General features: G+C 43.0%; 1 protein-coding gene across 12 annotated transcripts in view; it reads left to right on the top strand.

Moving 5' to 3' along the window:
* Positions 1-822: 822 nt before the first annotated feature.
* STRBP (spermatid perinuclear RNA binding protein) overlaps positions 823-12,096 on the top strand; it is a 196,893-nt gene continuing 185,619 nt past the window's right edge. For 5 of the 12 annotated variants that reach the window (XM_058302416.2, XM_058302411.2, XM_058302413.2 and 2 more), the window contains exon 1: positions 1,004-1,170. The gene's annotated coding sequence lies outside the window, so the exon portion shown is untranslated. Of the gene's footprint in view, positions 1,171-12,096 lie in introns of all 12 variants that reach the window. The other 7 variants (XM_058302419.2, XM_058302415.2, XM_004463427.5 and 4 more) reach the window with 6 other exon arrangements.

Here is a 12,096-nt window from a genome sequence, read left to right on the forward strand (position 1 = left end):
ATGAATAAAAGAATGGATCTATGCTCCTTTCCACGAAGAAGTGCCTGCTAGCGACACTGTAAAATAAAAAACAAGCCATCATTTCTAGTCCAGCACTTCCCCTGATACGGTGCAGGTTAGGTGCTTGGCGAATGTCTGAACCAACCATAAGGAGGTCAGAGAGTTCCTGACCCAAGCTCAGTTCTAGGGGAGTCTGTTAGGGGTGGCTAGGGTTGGAAAAAGGAGAGGTGATTGCTGACTAAGCTGCAACTTCTGTTTAGCTCATGCTATGTGCCAGGAGAATTCATGCCTATTGTCTTATTCCATTTCCTCCGAAACTCAGTATGTCGGAATTAGTGTTCCAGTTTCACCCACGAGGAAACTAAGGCTCGGAGTGGTTCGGTGACGTGGCCAAGGTCATAAGCCAGCAAGTGTAAGGCGGGAGAAGGCTGGGAATTCGAACCTTATAATACGTAAAAGCCCACTGCTTTCCCCTTCTCTACCCTGGAGGCACCGCGGAGCTCACTCCGTTTGCATGGTCGCTGGTGTGTGGACCAGGGCAGCGCACACTGGGTCACTGAGTCCCAGGAGGTCAGCTCAAGGGAGTCTTCTAGAGCGGCTCTCAGGGTCAGAAGTTACGAAGTTTCCGTGCATTTCGCTCGCCTTCCAGCGCAGCTCAGGCTCTCCACGCAGCAGTTACGCCGCTAGCCCAGCGGGGCTCAGGTGCTACAGCAGGCGGGGGCCTGACTAAGGGAGGAAGGCGGGGACGCAGTTTACGTAAGCGGCCGCTCGCAGGTGCATGCGGTCGCCACCAGCGTGTGCGCCCTGCGCGTTCCCAGGTGCGCAGTTGGCGCAGGCGGCAGCACAGCACGGCGGCGGCGGGCGCTGGCTGGCGCTCTCAGGTGCGGCAGAGTGCGCGTGGAGGGGGCGCGCGGCGAGCGAGGGGCGGGCTTTCCGTTCCCCAGCAGCCGCGGGACCCGCCCCCTGGCCCTGCCAATGGGAGCGCTCGGCGGCGTCACGTGCTGGCCGCCGCCGCCGCTGAAGCGGAGACCAGAGCCGCGAGCGCCACCAGAGCAGCAGCCGCCGCAGCCGCCGCCGCTGGACTGAGGAGTCGGAGACGCGGGCGGACGAGGTGGCGGCGGCGGCGGAGCGGGAGCGGGGACCGGGCGCGGGCAGAGCGCGGAGGCGCGGGTAGGCTGCGGCGGTGGGGCTGGCGCCTGCGCAGCGGGTCGTCCCGGGCGGGCGACGGTTAAGGCGGCGGTTGAGGCGGTTGCAGGAGCCGGCCCGGGCCCCGCATTGTTTGTTGTGCGTCCTTAGCAGCGGCCGCGGCCGAGGCGGAGAGCCGGGAGCATTCCGGGGCCCGTGGCTCCAACATTGTGGCCGCCACCGCTGCTGCTGCGGTGGCCCGGCCGCTTCGAGCAAGGGCAGCGAGCTGCCTTCCTCACCTTCGCGGGGGACGGGGCCCCGGCCGGGAGCGCGGGGAGGGCGTGGGCACTGTGGGGGGTTGGGGGAAGGACGAGATTCCGGGAGCTCTAGAAAGGATGGAGGGCGAGGGGCGCTGGGCAGGTGTTGGAGGACATTTGGAGCACGAGTGTGGAGAGGATTTGCGGGGTCGGGGTGGGGGGGGCGGAGGCAGAAGGTATGAGCAGATTTGAAGGAGAATGGGCGGGGGGGATCCGGCTCAGTGAAGGGTGAGGACCTTCGGGCAGGTGTGCGGAGGCGGCAGGGCAAGAGCCGGATGGATGACATTCTGGAGGGTGTGGGGGGTGGTACATTGGGGTGTTGAGGAGGGCGTGAGGGGTCCTTTGGGGAGGGCAGAGGCGAGTGTGATGGTAATGGAAGGAGAGGATGTCCCCGGTTGTGGCTGCGTGTGCGGGGGCAGGGAGAGGAGACTAACATTAGGAAGGCCACCGGACGAACGTGAAGGGAAAAAATGGAGGAGGGTATCCGGGTGGGGAGAAATGTGGCAGGGTGAGCGTGAAAAGGGCATAGAGAAGAAGGCTATCTAGATTCCTCTCGAGTGATGGTGAAGGAAATGGAGGGTGTTTAGGCAGGAGGTATATGTGAGGGTAGGCCCAGAGGTTTCAGGATACTTATGAAGGGAAGAGCATCTGCCTAAGAGATGTGTTAGGGGGGCAGGAGAATTTGAGACAGGATGAACATGGGCCCAGTGAGAGGAGAGTGGTGGGTATCGGTGGTGGTACTCAGAGTAAGTGAGTGTGGGGTGGGAGGTGATTGGAGCAGAGACTGAGTTTGAAAGGTTTGAGAAAGTAGAGGGGATAGTGGAGCAGGGGGGTGATGGGGATGGAGAGGTGTGTGGGGCAAGTGGAGTGTGTGAGGTGGAGGGCAGAAGGTGTAGGGAGTGAGTGAAATGTTCTTGGTGTGGCAGGTGAGGTATGTGGACAGAGGGAAGGAAACGTTTCTGGAACAGGAAGTGTGGAGGGAAATTGGGGAGGAGAGAGATGGAAGGTGTAGTTGTCTCTGTGTGAAAGGAAGTAGAGGGGATAGGCTGGCAGGGAAGATACACAGGTCTGAAATATGACATATGGAAGGAGGGAAGCATGGGTTTTGGGCCCTAGCTTTTGTGCAATAGGGAAAAAGGGGTAGGAACCTAACAGTGGGAGATATGGGGGAAGACAGGATATTTTTGGGTGAGGGGATGTAGAAGAATGCATAGTACTAGGGTAAGGGAAAGGCAAAGTTGGAATGTGTGTGGACTAGTTTGTGACTAGAAAGGGATAAAGGTTGGAGTTGTAGTGTGAGAAGTAGGATACCCAGTCTAGGGGAGGAAATACTAGGTTGGAGAGCTTGCTTAAATTGGAGATGAGAGTATGGAAGGGGCAGGGTGCTGTAGTGTTGGGAGAGATTAAAAAGACCAAAATTTGTATGTCACTTAAAGTATAAGAAATGGCAGTGTGCAAAAGTTGAGAAAAAACTAAAGGGAGGGGATAATAACAAACTAAAAGGAACTGGACAGCCTGGGGGGACGTGGGTCCTGGGGTGATGTTAATGGAAAATGGAGGGCATTGCACCCTGTCTACCCTATCTGAAAGTTCATGCTTCTAGGGTCAGAGAATATATGAAGCCTGATTCAGAACCCAGTGGTTGGGGAAGAGGTAAGGGAGAACCAAGTGCACACACCCGAGTTTGAGGCAGGAGTGTGGTGGGACATTATCCTAGCATGTTGGCCTGACAAGAGAGCAGATAGAAGAGCTGTACAGGGTCATGGGTAGTGTGCCAAGAATGAATAGAAATGGGATTGCAGCAGGGCTGTTACCTCTGTGAACATAATGCAGAAGATAGGGTCCAGCAGTCAAAAGCATTTGAGGACTGTGTGTAAGAGAGGGATACCTTTGTACACTGTCTCAGATACCTGGTGCTTTCTTGTTAATGGGGCAGTTTTCAGGCATTCGGTGATGTAATATCCCATGCTAGAGGCAGACAGCAGTAGTGTAAATGTACACCTAGCACCTAAAAGTGGCAGAGATGGAGCCCTTCAATTCTTTTAACTCTTTCAAAGCGTGAAAGTACTTTTTTCCCCAAAAAGTTCAAGTAAAATTTGGTTAGAGGCCTTTAATTTTTTTTTTTTTTTTTTAATCCCCAGGTGTTTTGTTGATTCTCTGGTATTTCGGTTTTAGTTGGGTAGTGTAATGTTAGTGTGATGGAGGAAAGACTTCTGGGGTTGTGCAGGTATATAGCATCAGTTTGCCAAGCACATGGGAAATAACCTTTAGGGGTTTGAGCACAGATTTTCAGTGCAGGTCTCATTCACTGTTCTGCAGCTTGTGTTAGATTCTTTGGGATTTGAAAAGATTGAGGAAACTGCTTTGAGACTGCCTCAATAAGCCGAATTTCCTAGAATTTTGGAAAACGACTTCCCCTTTGACAGTTGAAAATTTAGTCTTCTAAGATTTTGTTAAAAAATAAATTATTTCATCATGCTTTAGAAATAACTTCAATTATTGCTCTGTGGTGGATTTCATGTAGTGTGTAATGAAGTATCTAGTATGATTTCAAGTAAAGGGCTCCTTAGTAACTTGGGAACTTGGATTAGTTTTTTTTTCTTTTGCCAGTTTTGCTGGTATATTAATGAAAACATTGTACCTTCAAATATTAAGTTTGAGTGGAAGTGGGACTCTTACATAAATATAATGATGGAGAGCAGAGTACTAACTAACCCAAATCTGTAAAATAAATCATAAGCTAATGATTTTTTAAATTTGAATTTGAAGTATATTATGCAGGCAGCAATATAATGCTCTGAAGCATTGCTGTAAGATCTTATTTTTGGAGGGAAACACTTTAAAAGTATAATATGCTTTTGTTTGCAACTCCTAGGAGGGTTTTTGAGATTTGGTATATGTATATAATACAGTTGTAGGGCATATGTCTGACCCCTTGTCTCCCTGGCAGAGAATTTGAGCCGTAAGATATAATATGAATAGAGTGACTTTTGAAAATTCTCTCTGTGTGGCCCTTATTTCTTCCTTGTATTCTTAAAGTCTGTTGTGTTAGTCTGTTTTATTGATTTGGGGCAAGCAGTGTTTTCTTGCTCAGAATATTCGATTCTAGCATAGTTTTCTGATTATTTGTGTTTTTTTTTCAAGGAATTCTATGGCTTGGGATAATTTCTAGGCACTTTAAAATATTCTTCTGAGTTTATGAACCAAGGAAAACAGGTTATTTAGATTTTGTGCGCTAAATAATTGGGTTCCGGTTTTACTTTCATTGGTGACTTGCTCAATAAGATACTTAATCCCTTTGTGCTTGTTTCTCCTCCAGAAACCTGACTCTTTATCTCTGCCTCTCAGGAGAATTGAGATGATTTATATAAAAGCAAGTTTAGGTCTTTCAGGAAGACTAGAATTATGTAAATACAAGGGATTGATGTTACTCTTTTAGTTCCTTCTCCGCCCCCCCTCCCTGCATTTAGATCATTGAATAATAATTAGTGCTTAGTACTTCAGAATTTATTAGGTGGATTAATTTGTATTGAGAAATTTGGATAGAGATGAAACTTCTTTGAATATCAGATGTCTGCAAATTAAAGTTTGTTCATTCTTTGCTCTACTGTCTACTTACGTTTCCTGGCATATGTCTGCAACTGAGTGCTGGTGCTGATTTGAATTCTTCAGTCCAAGCTAAAGCTTGTGAGAGACATTCTGAATTATAGCTACTTACAGCCAAAGATTGTTTCCAAACATGAATTTCCATGAGACAGTGTACTTACTTTTCTGGTTCAGTGAATTCAATTCTTCAATCAGGAATAATAATATCATACATTTTCCTATGTACTTTGCAGAAAAGGTTAATTCTGAGTGACTTGAGAAAAATAGAGTTATCCCTTTTGCTGGAGATAAGCTTCCTTGTTCTGATTTATTGAATATTTTTTCCTGTTCTAAGTTTTAGTTAATCAAATAACTGCCCATTCATTTGATATTTGCAAATTTATTAACCAGATATGCTCTGAGGGGGAATGATTTAGAAATGCTTTTTTAATGTTGTAGTTTGGTTTACTAGTTGTATAAAGCTTCCAGATACTCTTCATGATTGACAGTGCAAAAATGTAAATATTGCTTTATTAGACATATTAATTTGCCTTGATCTTGGTAATGCCCATTTTAGTTTTTCTTTGCTAGCTATTCTACTCTCTTAGTTTACTCTCATATAACTTTTGGACACTGTTACCCATTTTACTGTTGTGTTTTCATTTGTTTTGCATGGATACTTTTATTGGAAGATTGTTTTACAAAATCTGTTCAGCTGTAGGAAAAGTGTTTCTGACAGGTAATTATGAGGGACTTTGTAATCCAGTGTAATTTTAGAAAATTTTATTGAGAGATGTAAGTTAAAATAGAAAAGAATAAAGTAATGAGACCAGATTAATGGTGAGATAATTAGATGATGTGAGCCTGAAAGATCTGTAAATCTTTAATTTAGTTTTTAGATCTTGCATTGAATAGTGACAAAATACCTCTTTGTTGCTTTCATGCCCAATTTGAGTTATTTCTTACCCTAAGTGTCCTTTAAGTGCATTGTATTTGAGAAGTATGTTGTTTACCTCACAAAAGACATTCCTTATATGTTTGTGGTCAAGTGAATGAAGCTTTCCTAAATTTTAGTTATTTGATATTCAGATCTTCTTGTGAAATAACTAACACTATGTCGAACACCTGCTTTTTTTTTTAGTTAACTTCAGCACAACTTGAAAGAGTGCAGTTGATTATATCAATAATAAAATCACAGCCTTTTGCATTGTGACTTATGGTTCATTTCCATTTCAAAAGTGAGAATTCTGCAGCAGATTGTGTAATAAATTCTGAGGCATTTCTGGGTCATGGATAAGTTGTAGTTTCTTACTGTGCCTGCAGAAATTTCTATTCTTTGCAGTTTTCCAGGTGCCAAGGCTTTTCATAGTTATTCTATTGGGAAGATCAGCATTTTGTTTATGAAGTTTAACCATTTTGGTACTGTTGACACAATAGCAATAGGAATTTTCCTAAAAGACTTTCTCTAGACATGTTTTTTACTATGCTAACCCTTTTTGCTCAATATATATGTTTTTAAGACTTATTATTTATGTATATCCCCTCCCCCCAGTCGTTTGTGCTTGCTGCTCTCTGTGTCTTGCTTGTCATCATTGTCGTCTTTTTTTTTTTTTTTTTTAAGGAGACTTTGGGAGCCTAACCTGGGACCTCCCATGTGGGAGGTGGAAGCCCCAATTGCTTGAGCTACATCTGTTCCCCTCTATATCTTGGTTTGTGCCAGACCTGGGATTTCTTTGTAGGGCTCAGGAATATTGCTCTAAGTAAGGAATAGCTCTTTCCCTAGATAGATTGGCCCTTAGTGTCAGAATTGAGTGTATATTTTTGGTTTTACCTGTGTTCAGTCAGCATATCTGAAAATCAGTGAATTTTAAAACAGCTTGGTAGTGATCTGATAAGGAAGTAGTTTGTTTGCAAGAGTTAGGATAGAGGTAGTGCATTCTTAGGATGTTTATAATTCTAAATAAATCTAATACTCTTCAAGCATTGCATCTAATCATAGGCTTTTGTACAGTTTAGGCAGTGTACATTTTAACATCATGAAGTAGTAAATGGTGAGTAACTTTGAAATAACTCTGGATAATTCAGTTTTCGTTAGCAATCTAGTGAACTAAAGGGAGAAGGTTGCAATTTTGATAATGTAAGTTAGCAGCTAGAGAGAATAAACATCTGCAACCCTAGTTATGCATATTTCTCTGTTGATTTCATAGTAATCTGTGAAATGAGTTTATGTCAAGGTTGGCAAGGAAGAACAGCTTTCAAGCGTATTAGTGATGATGCTTTTATGTTTTCTGATCTGCCAACTTTGTGATAAATGTGAAATTATACAAAGTTGACTTTTGAACTTGGTCAGTGTTATTGTTTAGTAGTGTCCTTTGTTTCAGGAGCACAGAGTTCACAGACCTGGACTTTATTTCCTATGATAACTATATAATGTTGGTGAACAACCACAAAATATTTCATTTGGAGAAATAGAGACACGAGTTGACTCTAGAACAGAGATAAGCAGGCTTTCAGAGTACCCTTTCAGAAGATGTATACCACATTCCTGTTAGTCTCTGAATTTGGCAAGGTTGATGGCTGAACACTTTTGACACCTCACTTTCAGGCAAGCCCTTGAATAAAATTTTTTTCATCGCATATCTTTTCTCCCGCCACAATGGTCAGGATCCCAGGATTATGGAGTGGTATTGAATCTGAGAAAAAGGGCTGGCACTGGACGGACTTTCCTTATTGATATTCCTGGAGATGACCATCTCTTTGCAACTTCATTTGCTGTACTGGGTAGAAAAAAGTTCTTGACACTAAGAGACTTGGCTTTGAGATCTGATCCTGCTATTCACTACTTGCATGATCTCTCTCCTCAGGTGTAAAATTGGAATAGTACTTCTAATTTATAGAGTTAGATTGAGGATTAAAGAAGATAACAAGAAAGTTGTTTGTAGCTGTGAAGCATGTAACATTGTTTTGTTTTCTATTTTTAAAATTTTGTTTCATTTACTTTTTTAAAAAAGATTTATTTTTTAATTATTTCCCTCCCCTTCCCTGCCCCCCCTCCCCCCAGTTGACTGCTCTCTATGTCCATTCGCTGCATGTTCTTCTCTGTCCGCTTGTATTCTTGTCAGCGGCACTGGGAATCTGTGTTTCTTTTTGTTGTGTCATCTTGCTGCATCAGCTCTCCGTGTGTGCGGCGCCATTCCCGGGCAGCCTGTGCTTTCTTTTGAGCTGGGCAGCTCTCCTTACGGAGCGCACTCCTTGCGCATGGGGCTCCCCAACGTGGGGGATACCCCTGCATGGCACAGCATTCCTTGCACGCATCAGCACTGCGCGTGGGCCAGCTCATCACATGGGTCCGGAGGCACTGAGTTTGAACCCTGGACCTCCCATGTGGTAGGCGGATGCTCTATCTGTGAGTCAAATCCGCTTCTCTCATTTACTTTTTAAAATTTTTATAAATTGTTTTTTTAAGATTTATTTATTTCTCTCCCCCTCACCCCGGTTGTCTGTTCTCTGTGTCTATTTGCTGTGTCTTCTTTGACTGCTTCTGTTGTTGTTAGCGGCACGGGAATCTGTGTTTCTTTTTGATGCGTCATGTTGTTGCGCCAGTTCTCTGTGTGTGCGGCACCATTCCTGGGCAGGCTGCATTTTCTTTCGCGCTGGGTGGCTCTCCTTACGGGGCGCACTCCTTGCGTGTGGGGCTCCCCTACGCGGGGGACACCCCTGCGTGGCAGGGCACTCCTTGCGCGCATCAGCACTGCGCATGGGCCAGCTCCACACGGGTCGAGGAGACCCGGGGTTTGAACCTTGGACCTCCCATGTGGTAGGCGGACGCCCTATCCATTGGCCAAATCCTCATCCCTCATTGTGCTTTTGAATTACATTTCCCTAATGGCTAATATGTTGGCCATCTTTTAATGTGCTTTTTTGAGAACACCTTCTTTGGAGAAGTGACCATTCAAGTCTTCTACTTGTCTTTTTGATATTGAGTTGTAGGATTCTTTATATATTCTGAATATTAAAGCCTTGTCGGATACATGATTTCCAAGTATTTTCACCCATTCTGTAGAATATCCTTTTACTTTCGTGAAGTACTTTAATGCACAAAAGTTTTAAATTTTGATGAAGTCACACTTATCTTTTTTTTTCTTTTGTTGTTCATGTTTTTGGTGTAAAGTCTAAGGAACCGTTACCTAACCACAAGGTCCTGAGGATGCTTCCCTGTTTTCTTCTGGGAGTTTTATAGTTTTGGTTCTTATGTTTATGTCTTTGATTCATTTTGAGTTAGTTTTTATATATGGTATGAGGTAGGAGTCGCTCCTCATTCTTTTGTGTATGGATATCCAGCTTTCCCACCATCATTTGTTTTAAAGACTCTTCTTTCCCTCATGAGTTGATTTGGCACCCTTCTCAAAAAAATCACTTGGCTGTAGGTGTGAGAGTTTATTTTAAACTTTCAGTTTCACTCCATTGGTCTCTATGTCCTTGTGCCAGTACCATGCTGTTTTGATTACTGTAGCTTTGCAATAAGTTTTAAAATCAGGAAGTGTGAGCCCTCCACCTTCATTCTTTTTCATGATGGCTTTGACTGTTTTGGGTCCCTTACCCTTCCATATACATTCGATAATTGGCTTTTCCATTTCTGCAGAGAAGGTTGTTGATATTTTCATAGGGTTTGCATCGAATGTATAAGTCTCTGTGGGTAGAATTGTCATCTTAACAATATTTAGTCTTCCAGTCCATAAACATGTATTATCCTATTTAGGTCTTTGATTTCTTTTTAGCAGTGCTTTATAGTTTTCTGTGTATTAGTCCTTTATATCCTTAGTTTTACTCCTAGATATTTGGTTCTTTTGGTTTCTGTTGTAAATGGAATTTTTTTTCTGGATTTCTTCTTCCTGTTGTTCAATAGTAGTTTGTAGAAACACTACTGATTTTGGGTGTTGATTTTGTGCCCTGCTACTTTGCTGAATTCAGTTAGTAGCTCTGTTAACTTTGTTGTGGGTTTTTTAGGATTTTCTATAAATTGGATCATGTCATGTTCAAATAGGGAAAGGTTTATTTCTTTCTTTCCAATTTGGATGCTTTCCCCCCACCTCTTCCTCCCCCTGCCTTTTTTTTTTTTGGTCTAATTGTTCTGGCTAGAACTTCCAGTACAGTGGTGAATAACAGTGGTGACAGTGAACATCCTTGACTTGTTTCTGATATTAGAGGGAAAGCTTTCAGTCTTTCATCATTAAGGTATAATGTCAGCTATGGGATTTTCACAAATGCTTTTTATTATGTTGAGGAGGTCTCTTTTCCTAGTTTTCATTAATGTTGTGTATTAGATTAATTGATCCTCTTATGTTGAACCACCCTTGTGTACCTGGGATAAATATCACTTTATCATGTTGTATAATTCTTTTAATGTTCTGTGGGAGTCAGTTTGCCCGTATTTTGTTGAGGATTTTTATATGTATATTCATAAGGGATATTGCTCTGTAATTCTCCTGTGGTATTTTTATCTGGCTTTGGTATTAGGGTGATATTGACCTCATGGAGAGTTAGGAAGCGTTTCCTCCTTTTTAATTTTTTGAAAGAGCGTAAACAAGATTGGTGTTAATTCTTCTTGGAAAGGTTACTAAAAAAAGCCCATCTGGTACTGGGCTTTTCTTTGTTGGGAGGTTTATATACCACTTTATGTTTATCCATTCATCAATTAATGGATATGTGGGGGAGGTTTTTGATCGCTGGTTCAATCTCTACTTCTTATTGATCTGAGATCTTTTATTTTTTCTTGAGTCAGTGTTGGTGGTTCACATGTTTCTTTGTTGAGCATATGGGATGTGTATATTCTTGTCTTTCATTAAATTTGGGAGTTTCCAGCAAATGTATCTTTGAATTTTCTATCTTCCCCTTTACTTTTTTCTTCTCCTTATGGAATTTACACAATGTATATGTTGTACGCTTGATGGTGTCCCACAGGTTCTTCAGGCTCTGTTTATTTTTTTCCATTCTTCCTTTCACTCTTGACACTGGTTATTTCAATAGGCTTATCTTCAGGTTCACTGATCTTTTCTTCTGCCAGTTCCAATCTGCTGTTGAACCCCTCTAGGGAATTTTAAGTTTCTGTTACTCTGATCTTTAACTCTGGCTACTTTTCATAATTTCCATCCCTCTGTTGATATTCTTTTTGTATTCATCTGTCATTTTTCTGACTTCCTTTAGTTCTTTGTCCATGTTTTCCTTTAGCTCTTTGAACATATTTAGGACCATTTTTTATAAGTTTTTGTCTGGAATGTTCTGGGTCTAATCCTCCTCATTGTTGGTTTCTGCGGCTTTAATCATCTTCTTTGCTTGGGCCATTGCTTCCTGTTTCTTTATTTGTTTTTTATTTTTATGTGTAATTTTTGGAATTTAGACTCTGAGATGTCTGTTTCTTAAGCTTTTATCCAGCTAGCGTTATGAAAGGGCTTTCCTTGAATACAAGGAGCTAACAAAAATATTAAAGAAAGAAGGAATAAAAGAAAAAACCTTTCCCAGTCTTTATGGATTTACTTGTCTGAGTGTTGTCCTTCTGAACTTATCCACAAAATGAGTTTAGAGAAGAGCTCCTGGCCAAAGGGTAGGGGCATCCCTGATCCTTTCTGTGCTTTTGTCTTGTCTTGGACATGTACATTTCACCCTAGGATTTCCCCCCATTTACACAGATATAAATGTCCCCTCTTCTCTAGAAAAAAGGTTCTCATGGTCTGGAGCACTGCATTGTATGTTCCTACAGTCAACAATCCTTTGATCCAGGCAGCCACTTGACTGCTCTCCCATAGTGTCCTGTAGGAGAGCTCTGTGAGCCGCCTTCTACATGGCAGGGCAAGTTCTGGGACAAGTGATCCTTTAGGCCACCACCAGACAGCTTGGGCCAGGCATACATGTTCCCAGTACCTACGTAAGGTTTACTGTGGTACCTTTGGACCCATGAACATGGATCCCCATTGGGAGTGCAGGCTAGCTCTGTGTTGTCCAGCTGGTGGGGGATGGGCCAGCCAGGGTGGCAGGAGATCCTGCTTGATATGGCATTCTACCTGTTTTTTTT

The sequence above is a fragment of the Dasypus novemcinctus genome, chromosome 8 (genome assembly GCF_030445035.2).
Source record: "Dasypus novemcinctus isolate mDasNov1 chromosome 8, mDasNov1.1.hap2, whole genome shotgun sequence".
Classification (NCBI taxonomy): Eukaryota; Metazoa; Chordata; class Mammalia; order Cingulata; family Dasypodidae; genus Dasypus; species Dasypus novemcinctus.